Here is a 15,279-nt window from a genome sequence, read left to right on the forward strand (position 1 = left end):
AATAAGGGCTCCAGAGTGATCGGTGCATTAAATAGATATACCTCTTGCTGTACACAGCTTCAGTCTGCCAGTAATAACATCTTATTGACACAGCGTCATCTTTTTGTTTACCCTCATTCCATGCTAATATCTATTCTTTTCCACTATTAAACAGTCCATGATGGAAAGGATGGAAAAACTCTGTGCTGAATCCAATACATTTTTGACATCCTGGACGTGTGGTGGTGGTGGTTTGAGCTTGTGGAAAGAGAAGAGTTTAAAAGAACTAACAGTCTTCATTATGTTAATGTATCCTTAGAAATTAGTTTCTCCCCCAATAAGCTGCAGATTTATTGAAAGTAAGACCAAATAATGTGGAATCATAGAATTGTTAAGGTTGGAAAAGACCTGAAAAGATCATCAAGTGCAACCATCAGCTGTAGCTGCTGTTGTTTTCTTTTGTACTTCATAGAAGTACAGCACACAATTGTTTTTGGAAGTTCAACTCTTAATATTTATAGAATTTACCTGAAAGGTTGCAACAGTTTCTCCATTAGTCAGGCTCATGTTGGTTAGACCTGACAATGTAGTGGTCAGTGTGGGCCCCGTGCCACTAACAAACTACAGCATCCTAAATACTGCAAGTTCAGCCTTTCATGAAATTTAAACAGTTTATCTCTAAATATTCTTTGTATTTAAGTTACTAGCAGCTATACTAATTAGACAAATAGTAAGCTTCCAAAGCCCGTTCATTAATGACAGATTTTTTTTTTCAGTATAAATGCAAAGTTCAATATGTTTTCCATTTGCTTTTTTCCCAACTTGGATATAAGATTAAACGCTAATGCAACTAAGCCACATGCACAGGTCTGCACAATGAAAGATTACTGGTAGTCAACTATTTGTAATGAAATCCATTATTGCTTTGTCTTGTAAATGAAAAGTCCTCCCTCCTCAACCACATGGTAAAATATTAGTCATATTGTGTTTATCAGCACCACTGAAAGATTAGACATTAGAAAGATTAGTACCTCCTACTCAAGAATGGGGCCTAAAAGCTTCCTTTGTCTGTTGCAAAAATACATTTTGAGGGGGAAATATCAACTGTTGTAGAGGTTAAATTTTTATTTCACAACTGTTTTTTCCTCCCTTGCTCCAAATGCATATATATATGCGGACAAATGTTTGCCATTTGGGTGATACATTCTTTTCTGAAGTATGGAAGAGGTAAAGCACAACCAGTATTTACCATGGGCAATCTTTACTTAGTTTTGCATTATAAAAAGTTCTCACAGTGTCCATATATTAATTCTTATAAATTTGTTTTAGCCATTACAGGAAATAAGAGTTTGTAGCCAGTTAATAATTGTTTTTCTTAATCACTTATGTTTGAGTTTTATTGCTGAAAAGCAGCCTCTGAAGGTGCTATGCATACAATTCAGCAATGTAGACCTGAATATATGGTTGAGTATTTCACATTCTGGCCTTGAGCAAAAAACAAAGCATGCCCTGTTTTGGAAGCTACTACAGCACATGCTTAAGCACATAGCGAATTTCTCCTCTCTGGGGGCTTTGAGATAGAAGCAAAGGAAAGAGAAGAAGAAGATAGCTATGTATCTTTTATCACCATCTGAGATTGAGGGCATACTGCATCATACAGTGCTAATGGGAAGAGACAACTTCCCATTGACTCACCTGTCCTTACTAAATCCAGACCTGATGAGGAAACCATGCTATGTTCTAATTCAGGAGAGGAAAAGCCTTTCCTTTGAATGATAGAAGATTAGGTTGGAATGGTCTTCTGGGGTTTATTTATTCCAATCAAAGTAGGACCAAGTGAAGTTGGATCAGATTGCTCAGGGTTTGTCATGCTAAGTTTTGAAAGTTTTCAAGGATGGTGGGGGATTCAAGAGTGAACTCTGCCAATGGGCACCATGATACAAGAAGGACAAGAAACTATTCGAGAGCATCCAAAGGAGGGCCACAAAGATGCTGAAGGGTCTGGAGTGCAAGATCTATGAGGAGTGGTTGAGATCCCCTGCTTTGTTTGGCCCAGAGCACAGGGGCTGAGCAGAGCCCTCGTGGCAACTGCAGCTCCTCACTGGGAGCAGATGGGCAGCGCTGAGCTGTGCTCTGTGTGACAGCGACTGTGCCCAAGGGAATGGCATGGGGCTGTGTTGGAGAGGGGCAGCTGGGGGCAGGGAGAGGTTCTGCAGCACAGGGCGGGGGGTGTTTCTGGGTCAGGTCTGATGAAGCTGAGGATATCAGTGTATTCTTTTCCTCCTGCATACATGAAGCCCGCACCTCTGAGGCCAAACCTGAGGCTATCGATAGCATTCAATCAGATTCAAGGCATCTGGTAGTCTGATTCTGCACTGTTTGAGGTCAGTGACAGAACACTGACTGGTTACTAAGTTACTACAGTGGCACAAGAGAAAGAAGGGAATTTACTGATATTCTAGTTTTCCTCACAAGCCACTTTAACAATGCCAGTCTCTGTTCAATGCCACTGGAATGGCAGTGCAAAACAAAAACTTTTCTTCTATCTCCTTCTTTTTAATTCTTTAAGCTTTCTTTGCTCTAGTAGGAATAACCAGTAATTTATTTTCAGTTGCCATTTTAAAAACTAAACTCCAGACCAAACCATTAATTGCATCCTTTGAAGGCCACACCGTAGTGCTAAGCTATGTAGTAATGAGTTCAAAAAGGATCTGAAAGCCTTTGCCGAGAACAGCATCTCTGACCTCGTGGACTCAACTGTACTGGGCAAGAAATTGAGATTTGTGCCTCTATAGAAAATATTCCATTTGCTTCTTAATAGAGCTACCTGAGAAGGAAAAAAATGTTGTGGAGACCAGGAAATTTCTGAAAGTGCTCGACCTGGAGGTCAGTGGATGTTAGTTTAAAAATGATAAAATTCCACAAACATTTTGATGCTGAAATTGTGACAACTTAAGATGTTTGATATTACTGTATTTTCTTGTGGGTGGTGATTTTTTTTTTCTTGAAGTGGTGAACATATTTTCCAAGAATACTGCATACATTTGTAACATGCATGTTTGTGCCAATAAATCTTGTTTTAAGTAGATGCTTTCTGTTATGTTTCTATTCTGAATGCACACAGTTAACCAGAGGTAAGTAGTTTCAGCTTTCATTCCCTCTCTGTGTTATCTTCTGGAAACTCATATTTCCTAAGTCACCCTGAATTTTTATATACTCAGTCTAACAGAAAAGTAAAAAACTTCTGGTGTAAGACAACAGTGAAATCCATATACAAAAAAAGGAGAAGGGAAGCAGTGGAAGCACTAGGTATAATCATTAAAGAATTGTCATTAAAGAGAAGCACGTGAGAAAATGTATTTATTACATTTGACCTTCTTCTTAGTTCTCCCTATGGAGAAATATATTTTCCTGTTAATAAAGCACACTTAACTAAGGGAACTCATTGCCACAGAGTCTTGCTAGTTCAGGGGTTTTGTGTACTTCAGATGCATTTTTAAGTGGAGAAAGAAGGATTTTTTTGTGAGAGGAATACAGACTTTCAGGATCATCTTCTGCTTTCACTTGAAACAGCTGCTGCTGCTTACGACTAGTGTGATGGCTTAATGGGGCACAGAAACCATTACCATCCTTATCACTAATGAGTAATTAAGCTCCTTGAAGGGACAAGAGTTGGCTGCTTTTGTCCCCTCCTAGGGACTACCCCTACATTTTTAAATATATAAGCATCACAGATAGCTAGATATTTCTAGATGGTTCTATGCCTTCATGCCTATGGGACATTATTCAGTAATTTTAAATTGTCTGCAAATCATCTCAGTGCATATGAAGGTATGGTATTATCTCCCCACCTGACACACCAGAACAGGTGATACCAAAATGCACAGTGCTCTTTTAGTAAAACAACAGCCTTTTCCTTGGTAACTCTTAGCACGCTTGGCAGTAAATTGGGGACACTATGAATCTGTAAGAAGCTAGGACAAAGAAATCATTGATTTTTTTTATTTTTGTTTCATACAACACATATTCTCACCTACGTGAAGTAGCATATAAGGACTGAGAGAGTGAATTAGGCTGTGTGGTGCATGTAGATGTGATATTGAAGAACACAGGAAACTGATCAAAGCCAAAATAAGGCTTATGCTAATAATGAAGAAATCCTCTGTTAGCTCCCTTACAGTCAGGTTAGCTAATTAGCTCAGTTTTGCTGAAAGACAATGGTTCAATTTCCAATGATCCAGCTTATATAGAATTCTAGTAAGTGATGAAATCAAGTAAAAATGAAATTATATGTAGTGATTATGGGGAAGATAGCAGGACTAGTAAGATCATATGAAAAATCAAATGTATTTTTGCATGTTGTATGGATAGCAGTTTTGCATAACTGATGGAAGTTCAGGGAGAAGAAAGGGCTGTTTTGGGGATTTATGAAGTTAACAGGATGAACAGCTCTGGGATATGCTTATGCTTTGGAATATAGTTCGAAGACAAGGCAGACCTTGAAGTGACCATACATACTCTGCTTTCTGAGCTGAACTACATGGAGGTAAGTGAATGAACACAATGCTTTTAAGTGCTCCTGACATATTTAAAATTTTTAAAAAATCTCACCATTTAGGGAAAATATAAAAAAGTGCAGACTGAGGATAAAAGACCTCAAATCTTGAGACTAATAGAGCTCTATATGAAACATAAGCTAGGTAGTGATGATTGTGATTAAAAAAAATTTTTTTTTGCTTTCTGAGATCTTTCAAATCTAGGAGAATGTAATCTTGTAATGGCACCTGTGATTTGGGCAGCTATTATGAGAAGTTCTTACACCTACAAATATTAACACATTTTACTGTGGGAATCTCCTGGTATCAATGACGCTCAGTTAAAACTGTTTTAAGACAACTACAGTGACTCTGCAGAAATAACACCCTTTCTTCCTCCCTCAGCATTGAACAGTCTAATTATAATTTATCAGCCATTAGCTGAACTGCTTAATAAATGTGGGTAAGCCTGGCTTTTCTACTGTCTGTTGGCTGAAGATTTTCAATAAATGTGTAGGTGTGGCACTTAGGGATATGGCTTAGTAGGTATGGTGAGGATGGGTTGACTTGATGATCTTTTCCAGTCTTAATTATTCTAATTCTTTAGATCATGTCCTCCTTTGTCACCCTAGAAGTCCATTTCTGCACATCTGCCAGTTCCATCACGTATGACCAGGGCAGCAGTAAATGTTCTCATCCACGTGTGGGCTCACTAAATGCTTTATGTGGTAGCACAGACATTTCGTTGCCTCTTTTAAAGGAAACTGAAACATCCTACAGGCATATTAGTATTACCTACAACAGTAATTATTACAATTGCTTACAGTATTTAACACTGTCAATACCACCTCTGCCTCCATGGCAGTCATCCTGATATTATACCCATTGTTTCATTTAATGTCTTACTTCTATAGTTTTGGGCAATTAAAAAAATTATCATTAGTGAAACTACTGTAAGCAATCTCTTTAAGGATGAATTTCATCTAAATCCTCCTGCTTCTGTCAGCAAGAGTTTTAGGGTTTTCTGTTTCACTCAAGAGTATAAGGCCTGAAAAATTGAGTAATTTCCCCACTGCTACAACTTCCCCATCCTCCAGCATTCATATACAAAAAGCAAAACTTTCTTCCTGCACAGGCGTTTCTTGACCACTCAAACAGCTAATCACTTTGGACACTGATGCCAGTTGTAAATGAGATGCCTCGGTTTGTCAGTTAGATGGAAGAAATACAGTAGCAGCCTTTGCTGAGGACTAGAAATGGTATTTCTGGGGAGATACAGGCAAAAGTAGTATGCTCAAGGCCTGACTATAATCTAGATGATGAGCTAACCTACATGTTGATCTGTAGCTAAGCCTAGAATTTATAGCCCTATGGAGTAAGGCGGCCAAGCTGGCTCTGTTTTAGTGCTGCTGCGTTTCTGTGGCGCTGTGCCCATTAGGAGCTGCCCTTGGCTGTATACAAATTTATCAGCTTTCGTGTAGAATACTGAAAAGCTTTCTGATGACACTAAGACACCATTGTTTTACAGATATCCCAGTGTCTGGATTCTACCACAAAATAATATTTTAACAATTAGAATGTTAATACCCAAACGAGCAGTGTGAGCTCTTCTTCAGCATAGTAGGGCTGTATAACACATCACAATCACACCTAGAGATAGAGAGCAAAAAGGGAGGTTATAAAGTGAGCCTTTCAAATACAAAACCTGCCTGCTCTCGTTTGACCCAGGCAACAGGGAGAAGTCGAGCCTCAGAATATCTTTAATTGGCAGTTTCTATTCCTGATTGTTTTCTCTGTGAGACCTTAGAGAATCTGTGGGAGCTTTCAGAACTTTCCCCTTTTTTAACGTGCTGGCACGATCAGGCACATCGCAATGCAATGTCAGAAAGAAGATTCTCTTTTAAAATTTTCTTTAAAAAAAAAAAAAAAATCAAACTAAATCGTTTTTAAAATCCTGCAATGAAGGAAAGCCCCACCACCAATCAGCCCTTTCCACGCCGCAGCCGGACAGCGGCCCGCAGTGAGCCTGCGCGGGGCTCCCCCTGCTGCGAGCCTCGGGGGATTCCCGGCGGCCCCACAGAGCGGCCCTGCTGTGGTGTGCTGCGGTGCGGGCACTGCTGCCCACCGCTTGTTATTCTGGGGAATTTATTCCACCTTATGCCGAGGTAGACTAATAGCGTCAGACTTAATTGCACATTCAAAACGAATTCAGTCGCAATTTGTATGCACGGAATTAATCTGTGCTGTCTGCCCCTCAGGTTAACCGTTGTGCTGTGCTGTAATTGTACTGCTTGTAACACTTCTCACATTGCTCTCCTCACATCAGTTAATTCAGACAGCCTTCGCGTTTCTCAAGTGTTCTCAAACTTACAGCGTTTTGGGGAGTGTGATTTTTGGCACTGTCTCATTTGCTCTGCACCACCCCCCAGTGTCCTGTTCTCCGTTTTGTGATGCTGTGTGAAATGCTGCTCCCCCTCTTGCCTGGGCTATTATGCCACAAGGAATTTCACTTCAGTTCTCGACTTTCTCTATTTAAAAAAATTCATTAAGAAGACTGAGGTCTGGCCATAATGGTGGCCAATGTTGACCATCAGAGTTTTTTGTATTTTCTTGATGCTTCCAGGTTTGCATCCAGCATTTTCAAGTTCAGCATTGCACAGGGTGACTCTGATTATGTTGCCTCATTTGTCCTCAATGGACTCTCAATTCTTGTTTTTCTTTTTTCTTTTTTTTTTTTTCTTTTTTAATTTAAAGTATATAATTTAAATGCACCTTAGAAGGAAAGGCTGTGAATTTCTCATGTATAATAGGTCTTTCCTGTACTCTCTTGCAATAGAGTCAACATGAAGCACGTTGCCCACAGCTGTCTATATACGGGCTCCCTGTGTCGTGTGCTGTAGTGGGAATGGGCTCACCAGTTGAATAGAGCTGCTGAACCAGTTACGGATGTAGTCTGACAATCACAGAACAAACATGACTCATTTAAGAACGTTCCCTACCTTCCCTTCTAATGAGTGGTTTCACCACAGTCAGTAAACTAGAACTGAAGGGAGAACAAAGAGTTCTTCAGGCAGCTCCGCAGTGTTCTCACACGCCACCTGCCCTGCTGCAGGAGTATGTCTGACATATTAATAGAGCCAACTGCCCTTCTGTAATTGCCTGCCCTCCGGCATCCCAGCCCCCACCACACCTCTGGCAGCAGATACCAACGTGTCCATGCTAACGATACTAACAGCAATACTAACAAATGAGCAGATCTACAGTGTGGTTTTAAGACAAACAAAAGCCTTTAAACTACAGAATACTGGTGTGTTGAGATCATCATTTTTTGTTGTGGGATAAAGATAATGGTGTTAAGAGAACGGAGTTCTGTAAATAAGGGGACTTTGGTCTAGCTTGACCAAGGCATCAAGGCTTGGTTGTGTCTTCACACTGAAGAGTGATCGACTTCCAAACTGAGTTTTCTTATCAAGGGAGTAAGAAATGAACCTGTGCTACATCTTTGCTTTCCCACCTTCTGGTAGATCAACAATTGCTTCGCTAAGGTCTTTTAGAGAAAGTAGATAATAGGAAGTAGGACGTGTCTGGGTAAACCTTGAAAAATTGAATATCATTTGTGACATATTTTTGGTGTTATAAAAATTCCACCAATGCCAATAAAAACAACAAATTATATATATATATATATATAATATATATATATATTTTATATATATATATATATGTAACTGAGGTTCTGTTTCAGATTTAGCCACTACAGCATGCAAACAGCAGGAAAATTTTCTCAATGTGCAATATGGCAGTCTTCTCACAAAGTCTCCTGCTGTTGTTTCAGTTTATTGTAGTGAACTGATTTACTTGCGGTGGAAACAAGGTTGTGACTAGATGGGCATAGTGCAGTTTTCAAATATATTGCATTACTGGTCTCCCTATACAATTCATTTCACTGTAATCCACCAAAACATTGTATATACATGTATACATTTGCATTCTGTAATTGACATTAAGTCAATGTGAATCTCAAGGTTTGAGTCACAGTTACTTGTAACAACTTCATGACCTTCTGCGGAGTGTCATATCTCTGGCCTTGAGCACTGATCTGTGCTCCAATGATCAAGTTTGAAGAGAGGAAAAGTCTTTTGGTGGCACAATGTGCTTTAATTTCATTTTAGAACCTGAAAAGAGATATTATGCCAATGAATGAACAAAAAAGAAGTTGATTTATTGGCTGTTAGGCTGCAGTGAAGTACTATCAAATCTGCCATTTCAAGGCCTTACCATTTTTTGGTTTGCTTTCTGAGTGCTTTGAAGAGTAGAATGCATGTCTAACCAGAACACATCAAGTTCTGCTGGTACTGAGACCCGTCGTCTTAATTCCACTGTTAGTAGGCTTAAATTGGCCTGGCTATTTGTAAATTTTGACTTGCAGGTAAGAAGGAACTGATGAGTTAGTTTTTAAATTAATCCAATAATAGGTAACTTACTATATATGATTCACAGGGAAAGGAAAAAAAAGATCTGACAAAATTCAAATTTGCCATCCACACTACAAGAAGAGGGGCGCATGTGCCTTGGAATAATTCAGGTTGGATGAGCAGAAATGACAGCACTTAGCAACTAAATTTGATTAACAGCTCAAGTAGATGATAGCCTAGTGTTTAAATACAAGCTCTTTAATTCAGTTTAAACATGTTGCTTTTATTGCTCTTCTTTCCCTCATCTAGGTAACTCATGCTAGTGAATCAAATGTGAAAATAAATGAAGATTTTAAAAAATTCTGCAGAGAGAAATTACCATTTTTCAACTAGACCTATGGGAACATGAAGGAGACACTTCAGCCAGCTCACTAGGCACCACTGCTCTGGACACCACCACCAGCAAGGACTGCAGTACAGGCTGGCCTTCCCACACCCGCTTTGAGCTAACCAGCTGCAGGAATGCTCTCACAGCAGCTGTAGCACAGTGAGCTAAATGTTTGAGCACTGACTGTGCTTCTTGGGTGGGCTTCGTATGCATGCTGAGCTTTGTAGCAACCCAGATAGTTTCTACTGTTTGGATTGAATATGCTTTCATAGGCTGACACTATAATGCAGAATTACTCTGAATAAGTCTCCCCAAGTCAGTTTTCACTGCACATTATTCATTTAAAAAAACACCAAGAATGCTATTACCATACAAGAGGCATCAGCCTCCTAACTAGCACTGCTTTCTGCAGGGTCTAATGAAGCCAGCAAATGCTACCAATGTTATTAGCAACAATAGCCAGCTAGTAATGCACCATGAAAGAGCAGGACTGGGAACACAAAATAATTATTCTAAATTACTCAGATGGATAAAAAGGTAGCAAGGCAACTGGATATGTATTTTCAGACCTGTTAGAAAAAAAATCCCAATGCTTACCCAGTTCTCTACCCAGACATGAAAGAAAGGATGAGTCCTACACCATTTTTATAATTGCCTACAGGAGGAATGTGTCATCGTTCTGCTTTTTTAGAAAGGTAGAATTATGTTCACTCTTGTTGTTCTACCTACCTCCTTTTTCTCAAATACATTTCCTCACTTTTCCTGCAGCGCAGTGTTTTAGTATGAAAACAGTTTTTCCTCTACTGAGCAACATTAGCTAATATTACTTAGAATTACCAATTCCTGCTTTTCTTTTATACACTCTGACCTTTCTCCTTTAAGGAATGAAAGAGTTTGGGTTTGGTGGTTTGTCTTTTTTCTTTTTCCTTTTGATTGAATTAGACTGCTTCTTCAATTTCTTTTAATGTGGTTACACAACAGAAGCATTGATTCCAAAGTTCTGCTACAGCTAATAGAGCATCACATGTTAGAAGCAGATTAAATGTTTCATTATGGCAATAAGTTTTATATTTTAGGGTTTGTTTTTTTTAATATATAAATACAGCTCACACAATGACTTTCTTTGCTTCTCCTTGCTTGATTGCCTCTCCCCATTCACCTGATAACTTTGAATGTATTGGCCACTGTCTACAAATGTGACAAAGATATTACAACTATATGGCATTCTGAGAAAATACATGGCTGGGAAATGAGGTGGATGAGGAAAATCTCCCTGGGGCTGCACTGAGGAAAGGCAAGTAGTAAAGCTCATACCAGTTAGGCATCAAATAATCCACGATGATGGGGAAAATTCTGCGCTTTTTATGTTTCAGTTACCGACTTCTTTTGAGTGCATTCTCTAAACTATTTAAATCAAAAGAAGTTAATAGAATAATAGAATTTGTGACAGTCCCTCAGTCCTTAGTGGTATGGATCAGTGAAAGAGTGCAAAGTGAGTTGTCATTTCTCTTTCTCTTTTAATTTGTGGCTTATCGGAACTTTCTAATTTAGTTTCTCTTTCTGAAGCAAACACAGCCAGTTAAGTTAGTATGCACACTCTCTTGAAAACAAAACCAAGCTTCCATTGACTTCAGTAGCAGCAGCATTGAGTTCAAAGTGTCTTGTGTGAACTAACACCATAAAACTAATTGAGGTTGAATGGTAATGAGAAACTCAATCTAAAAATGAAGTGTTTTTAATTAAGAGACACTTCAGAAATATGAGGAAATAGGCTCCTTATAATTTAAAATCTGGCTTTTCCTTCTTTACCAACTATAAATCACCGAGCTGTGATTAGTAACTGAATTAGAACGGATGAATACCTGATAGTCTGGGTTGAGTTATGGAAGAGATTCTAACAGTCTGCTGCTCAGCATCCAATTTCTTACGAAGGTTTCTGTTATAATCAGTTAATGTTATAATCTGTTTCTTAGAACTGGAACAAATTACAGAAGCATTGTACCCACAGGTTTCTGGCAGCTAAGGGCAGCAGAATAACCCCATGGCACAACTATTGAAAGCTTATCCGGGAACAAGAAAGAGCCCAGTTCCAATCCTGTGCCAAGTCATAATCCAATGTTTTACGTAATGACTATTTAATAAAAATTGCATAAATGCTCACCAGAGGGGAAGCCAGTACCTAGATCTTGTCTCTTTAGCCTTATTCTATTATTAAGAGAAGGTGTATTTCTTGCTTCATTTTGCTAAGAATGATAACATCTCACTCTACTGGAGTTCAAAAAGAGATGATAAGTGTGATGGAAGTCAGTAACTCTATGTACTTTTAAATCAATAGAAGGAGCACTTGAGAAATCAGACATTGTGGGGAGCCCAGGATTGGGTTACACACTGTTCTGCAGGCACAGCACCAGATCACAGCCCTGCTGTTCAGGTGTTTGTGGAGCAATCCAGCTATCTCAAGGAGATGCACTACACTGGCCTGTGTTTAATCCAGAAATTTGCATGCTTCAGGTAGCAAAAACTCTGGAAATGTTTTCTGTCTCATTGCCTTTAAAAAGATCTTTCCCGTTTGTTTCATGTTTGTCCTGTCCATGCCATGAATTGACTCTGAATTGCATTTACTCACCAAGAAACCAGATTCGGTTGCTTGATGTGTGGAAACGAACTCAGAAAGGTTTCTGTCTCACTGCCAAGTGAGTAGTGGCGTAGGCAAAAGAGAGGGTGAAGACCATGTAACCATAAATATGGTAGCATGGTACTAGCAGGGAGGGCATGAAGAGAAGTGCTGCCCCCCTTGATGAAAGCAAAGTGTTACACCAGCTCAGAGACGTGTGAAAGCTGTCTTTACATCTGAATGGGTGGTTCTGAATGGCGAACGCCAGCCTGATGGAGGAGCTTCTTTTCAGTGCAGAAGAGGACATAAAAATCCAACATTATGAAGATTCACTTTCTGTTTGTCATCCCTTACCAGTGTTCTTACGTTAGTTTAATGACATGCACATTTCATTTTAAATGCCTGACTCCATAATTCCACATACTGTCAGCTAATATCAATAGGTTCTGGAATCTCTGCTCTGACACAAAACCTGGCCTTCTATCCTATTGGCTTTAGTGGTCCTGCAGCTGTGATATGGCCCAACCGAAATCTGCTGTCCTGGAATTTTTCAGTCCAATCAATTTCCCAATCCAGCTGACAGCACAGTTGCTTAATCTCTACTTTTTAACTTAGTAGAGGTGGTGTTACCATTCCTTTTGGTGCTTCTGCAAGGCCTTCGATCACCTTAGGTAGATTGTGAAACCATACAGTAAAGCTCCGAATTACACAGGAAGCTTGAAAACTTTTTTGGCCCAATGGATTGAAGTTCAGGCTTTCTTCAGACTTCTGTGAGAATGACTTGAAAATGAGTTGCTGATAGACACTACAGCTTAACCCTGACCTGAGAGTCCACAAAGCTGTATTTACGCCTGAATTTGTGTAAGGGACTTGGGATCAGCACACAGTTATGGTGATGAGACACACAACTTCCATTTGTGTTTTTTCAGCCCTTCTAAATCAGAACAATGCAATGTTCCTTTATGTGTCACTTTTCAAGGTAGTTGAACCTTAAAATTACACTGCTGTTGTCAACAGAAACTGAATAAAAATAACAAGAAAACATTCAGAATGTGGGCTGAATGAAAAATAATATTCCCCAGAATTCTTCAGGTTTTCTGGCCAGGGACAGCCGTTCATCTTTGCAAAGAACTTTTGATCAGTTTCCAAGATTGTGTAGATATTGCTAGCTTTCTCTTTGTTGTACTTTGTTCCTACACTTGAGAATGCTTCAAGAAAAGCCTACCCATGTAGTCACCGTAATGAAGGTAAGTAGTCTTCCCTCAACTTTCATCTGTACAGACAGTAACAGTGACACCTCTTGCTCATTAGCAAAATGCCTTTCCAGATCTCTGCAAGAATTGATGGAACTCAGTGCCACTGCAAATGATGAGTAATTAGACTTAGGAATGAAGAACTAGTTGCAGGCTCCAGATGCAAAATAGTGATTTTTTTTCCCTAACAGTATACAGTTCCATCAGTACTGTGCTGTAACCCCAAACAGGTAGCATTTTTTTCTCCTCGTTGAAGTATTTGCTTTTTTTTTTTGTTTTTTTTTTTCCAATTCCCCCCCAAAAAAGCTGATATTGTCAATATGTTCCTCTGTTCACCAGAACTGACTGAAATACTATTGCTAAGCAAATTCTAACTTTTATTTTGTAAATATGCTGGGGAAAGGTCCAGTATTTGGGGGGTGGAGGTGTGGGGGGTTGGAGTACTGATAATATTAAGCAGTGATGGAGGTAGGGGGCAGTTTCACATACAAGAAGTTTTCCTAAATTACATTTTATTAATGTAAAACCTATTAAGAAAAGAAGAAAAAAAAAAGTTGAGCTCTAGCAATTCATCTTTCGGTAATTCAGACACTATGCTGAAACAACAAAAAAAAGTTAATCAAGGAAGAGATTCAGTAGCAAACGAAGTATCAATAGTGCAGTTTGAGTAATGCTTGTTCTGCAATTGAAATATAACTGCAGAGCCCGAACCTGGCTGCTTATGGCTGGACTCTACTAGGAAGGCCTGCTGCCTTCCCTCCCATTTCACACAGGTAGGTAATTGCCTTGCCAAACTAGATGGAGGAGCCAGGTAGAATTTAAAGCAGCACAGAGCCCCACGTGATGCTAGTGAGAGATGAGGTGTTGTATGGTGAAATGGACTTACATAAAGGATTTGACTTCTGTGTGGATTAATCCTAATTTTTTTGTGTGTACACACAAGGAAATGTACTCTACTTATTCTGCTACTAAAGCCCTTGTGCTACAGCTACTTAGTAAGCAGAGGAAGCTGAAAATTAAACTATTTCGCTTTGAGTTTTGTCCTGTTGCCACTTACAACCATCTTCTTTTGTTTTCTTAGCAGATGAGCCATTGTATCACTAGTAATATTCGTTGCTCCAGAAGACATGTACCTGACTTATTTTATACTGGTGATGCCTGGAATAACTTGAATTTTTATACATGATGCCAACTTTCAGAAAATAGGTACAGTAGAAAACTTTTGGACTGACTTTGTTCCAGTTGCACAATCATTCTTTGAGTAACCGCTTTCCCATCTTGTGTGTGGCATTTTTTCTTTTTTTTTTTTAAATATATTTTATTGTACTAATACCAAAAAAAGCGGCAAGAATAGAACTTTAAATTGATTCTCAGTGAGCATCTACCTTGACCAAAACAATTGTTTTGTATCCTTTTAAAATAAGCAGAACTCAAATAATGCAACTGGTCGATACTAGGGCAGAAAAGGTACTGGCTTTTTCTGGTGATGGTAATCACTGTTCTCCTGCTAGAACTGGTGTGTTGCACTACAGTGATGGATGTGCCTCTGTTCTGTTTGTCCTGGAACTCATCCAGGTGCTGGGATAGGCAGGGTCCTCTGGGCCTGACTTAGAACATATGTTTAGAAGTGTAGCCCTCAGCACACAGACAAGATGGGTAGTTTGGGCATATGACAAAAACCCAGCATCCCATGGAACCCAAGAATGTCATTGTACATCCATTCATCCCTAACAAAGATAATTTAAACAGAATGATGAAGTTCTGGGTGTGAAGCACTAACACCATTAAGTTGACCAAACAATACAGCGTATCTAATTAGGATTAGTCTTTAAATTAGAAACTTCAGGGGAGTGCAAACTAAAATAGGGATCCTGATAAGCTGACTTGTGCTTTGCAACAAATCCAGTTGTGGGATCCTGTCCTAATGCTTCCGCTCCCTGCCCCCTCTCCTCTCCAGGAGTTAAATACTGCTGGGTACTTTACTCACAAGCTGTTTCTGCAACAGCCGTTGCTTAAATATCTATGGACCTAATGGACTTATCCTTAAAACCACCACAGTGAGGGAGGGAAGCAGCATTAACCTCATTTTGTAGAT

The 15,279-nt window shown here is 39.3% G+C and overlaps 1 long non-coding RNA gene across 1 annotated transcript in view; it reads right to left on the bottom strand.

Annotated features, from left to right (window-relative positions):
- The window catches only part of LOC122183996, a 60,794-nt gene that overhangs the window by 44,936 nt on the left and 579 nt on the right, over nt 1-15,279 (bottom strand). The window lies entirely within an intron of this gene.

This window comes from Lagopus leucura, unplaced genomic scaffold, assembly GCF_019238085.1.
Source record: "Lagopus leucura isolate 7727_CA_CO unplaced genomic scaffold, USGS_WTPT01 Super-Scaffold_100021, whole genome shotgun sequence".
NCBI classification, from domain to species: domain Eukaryota; kingdom Metazoa; phylum Chordata; class Aves; order Galliformes; family Phasianidae; genus Lagopus; species Lagopus leucura.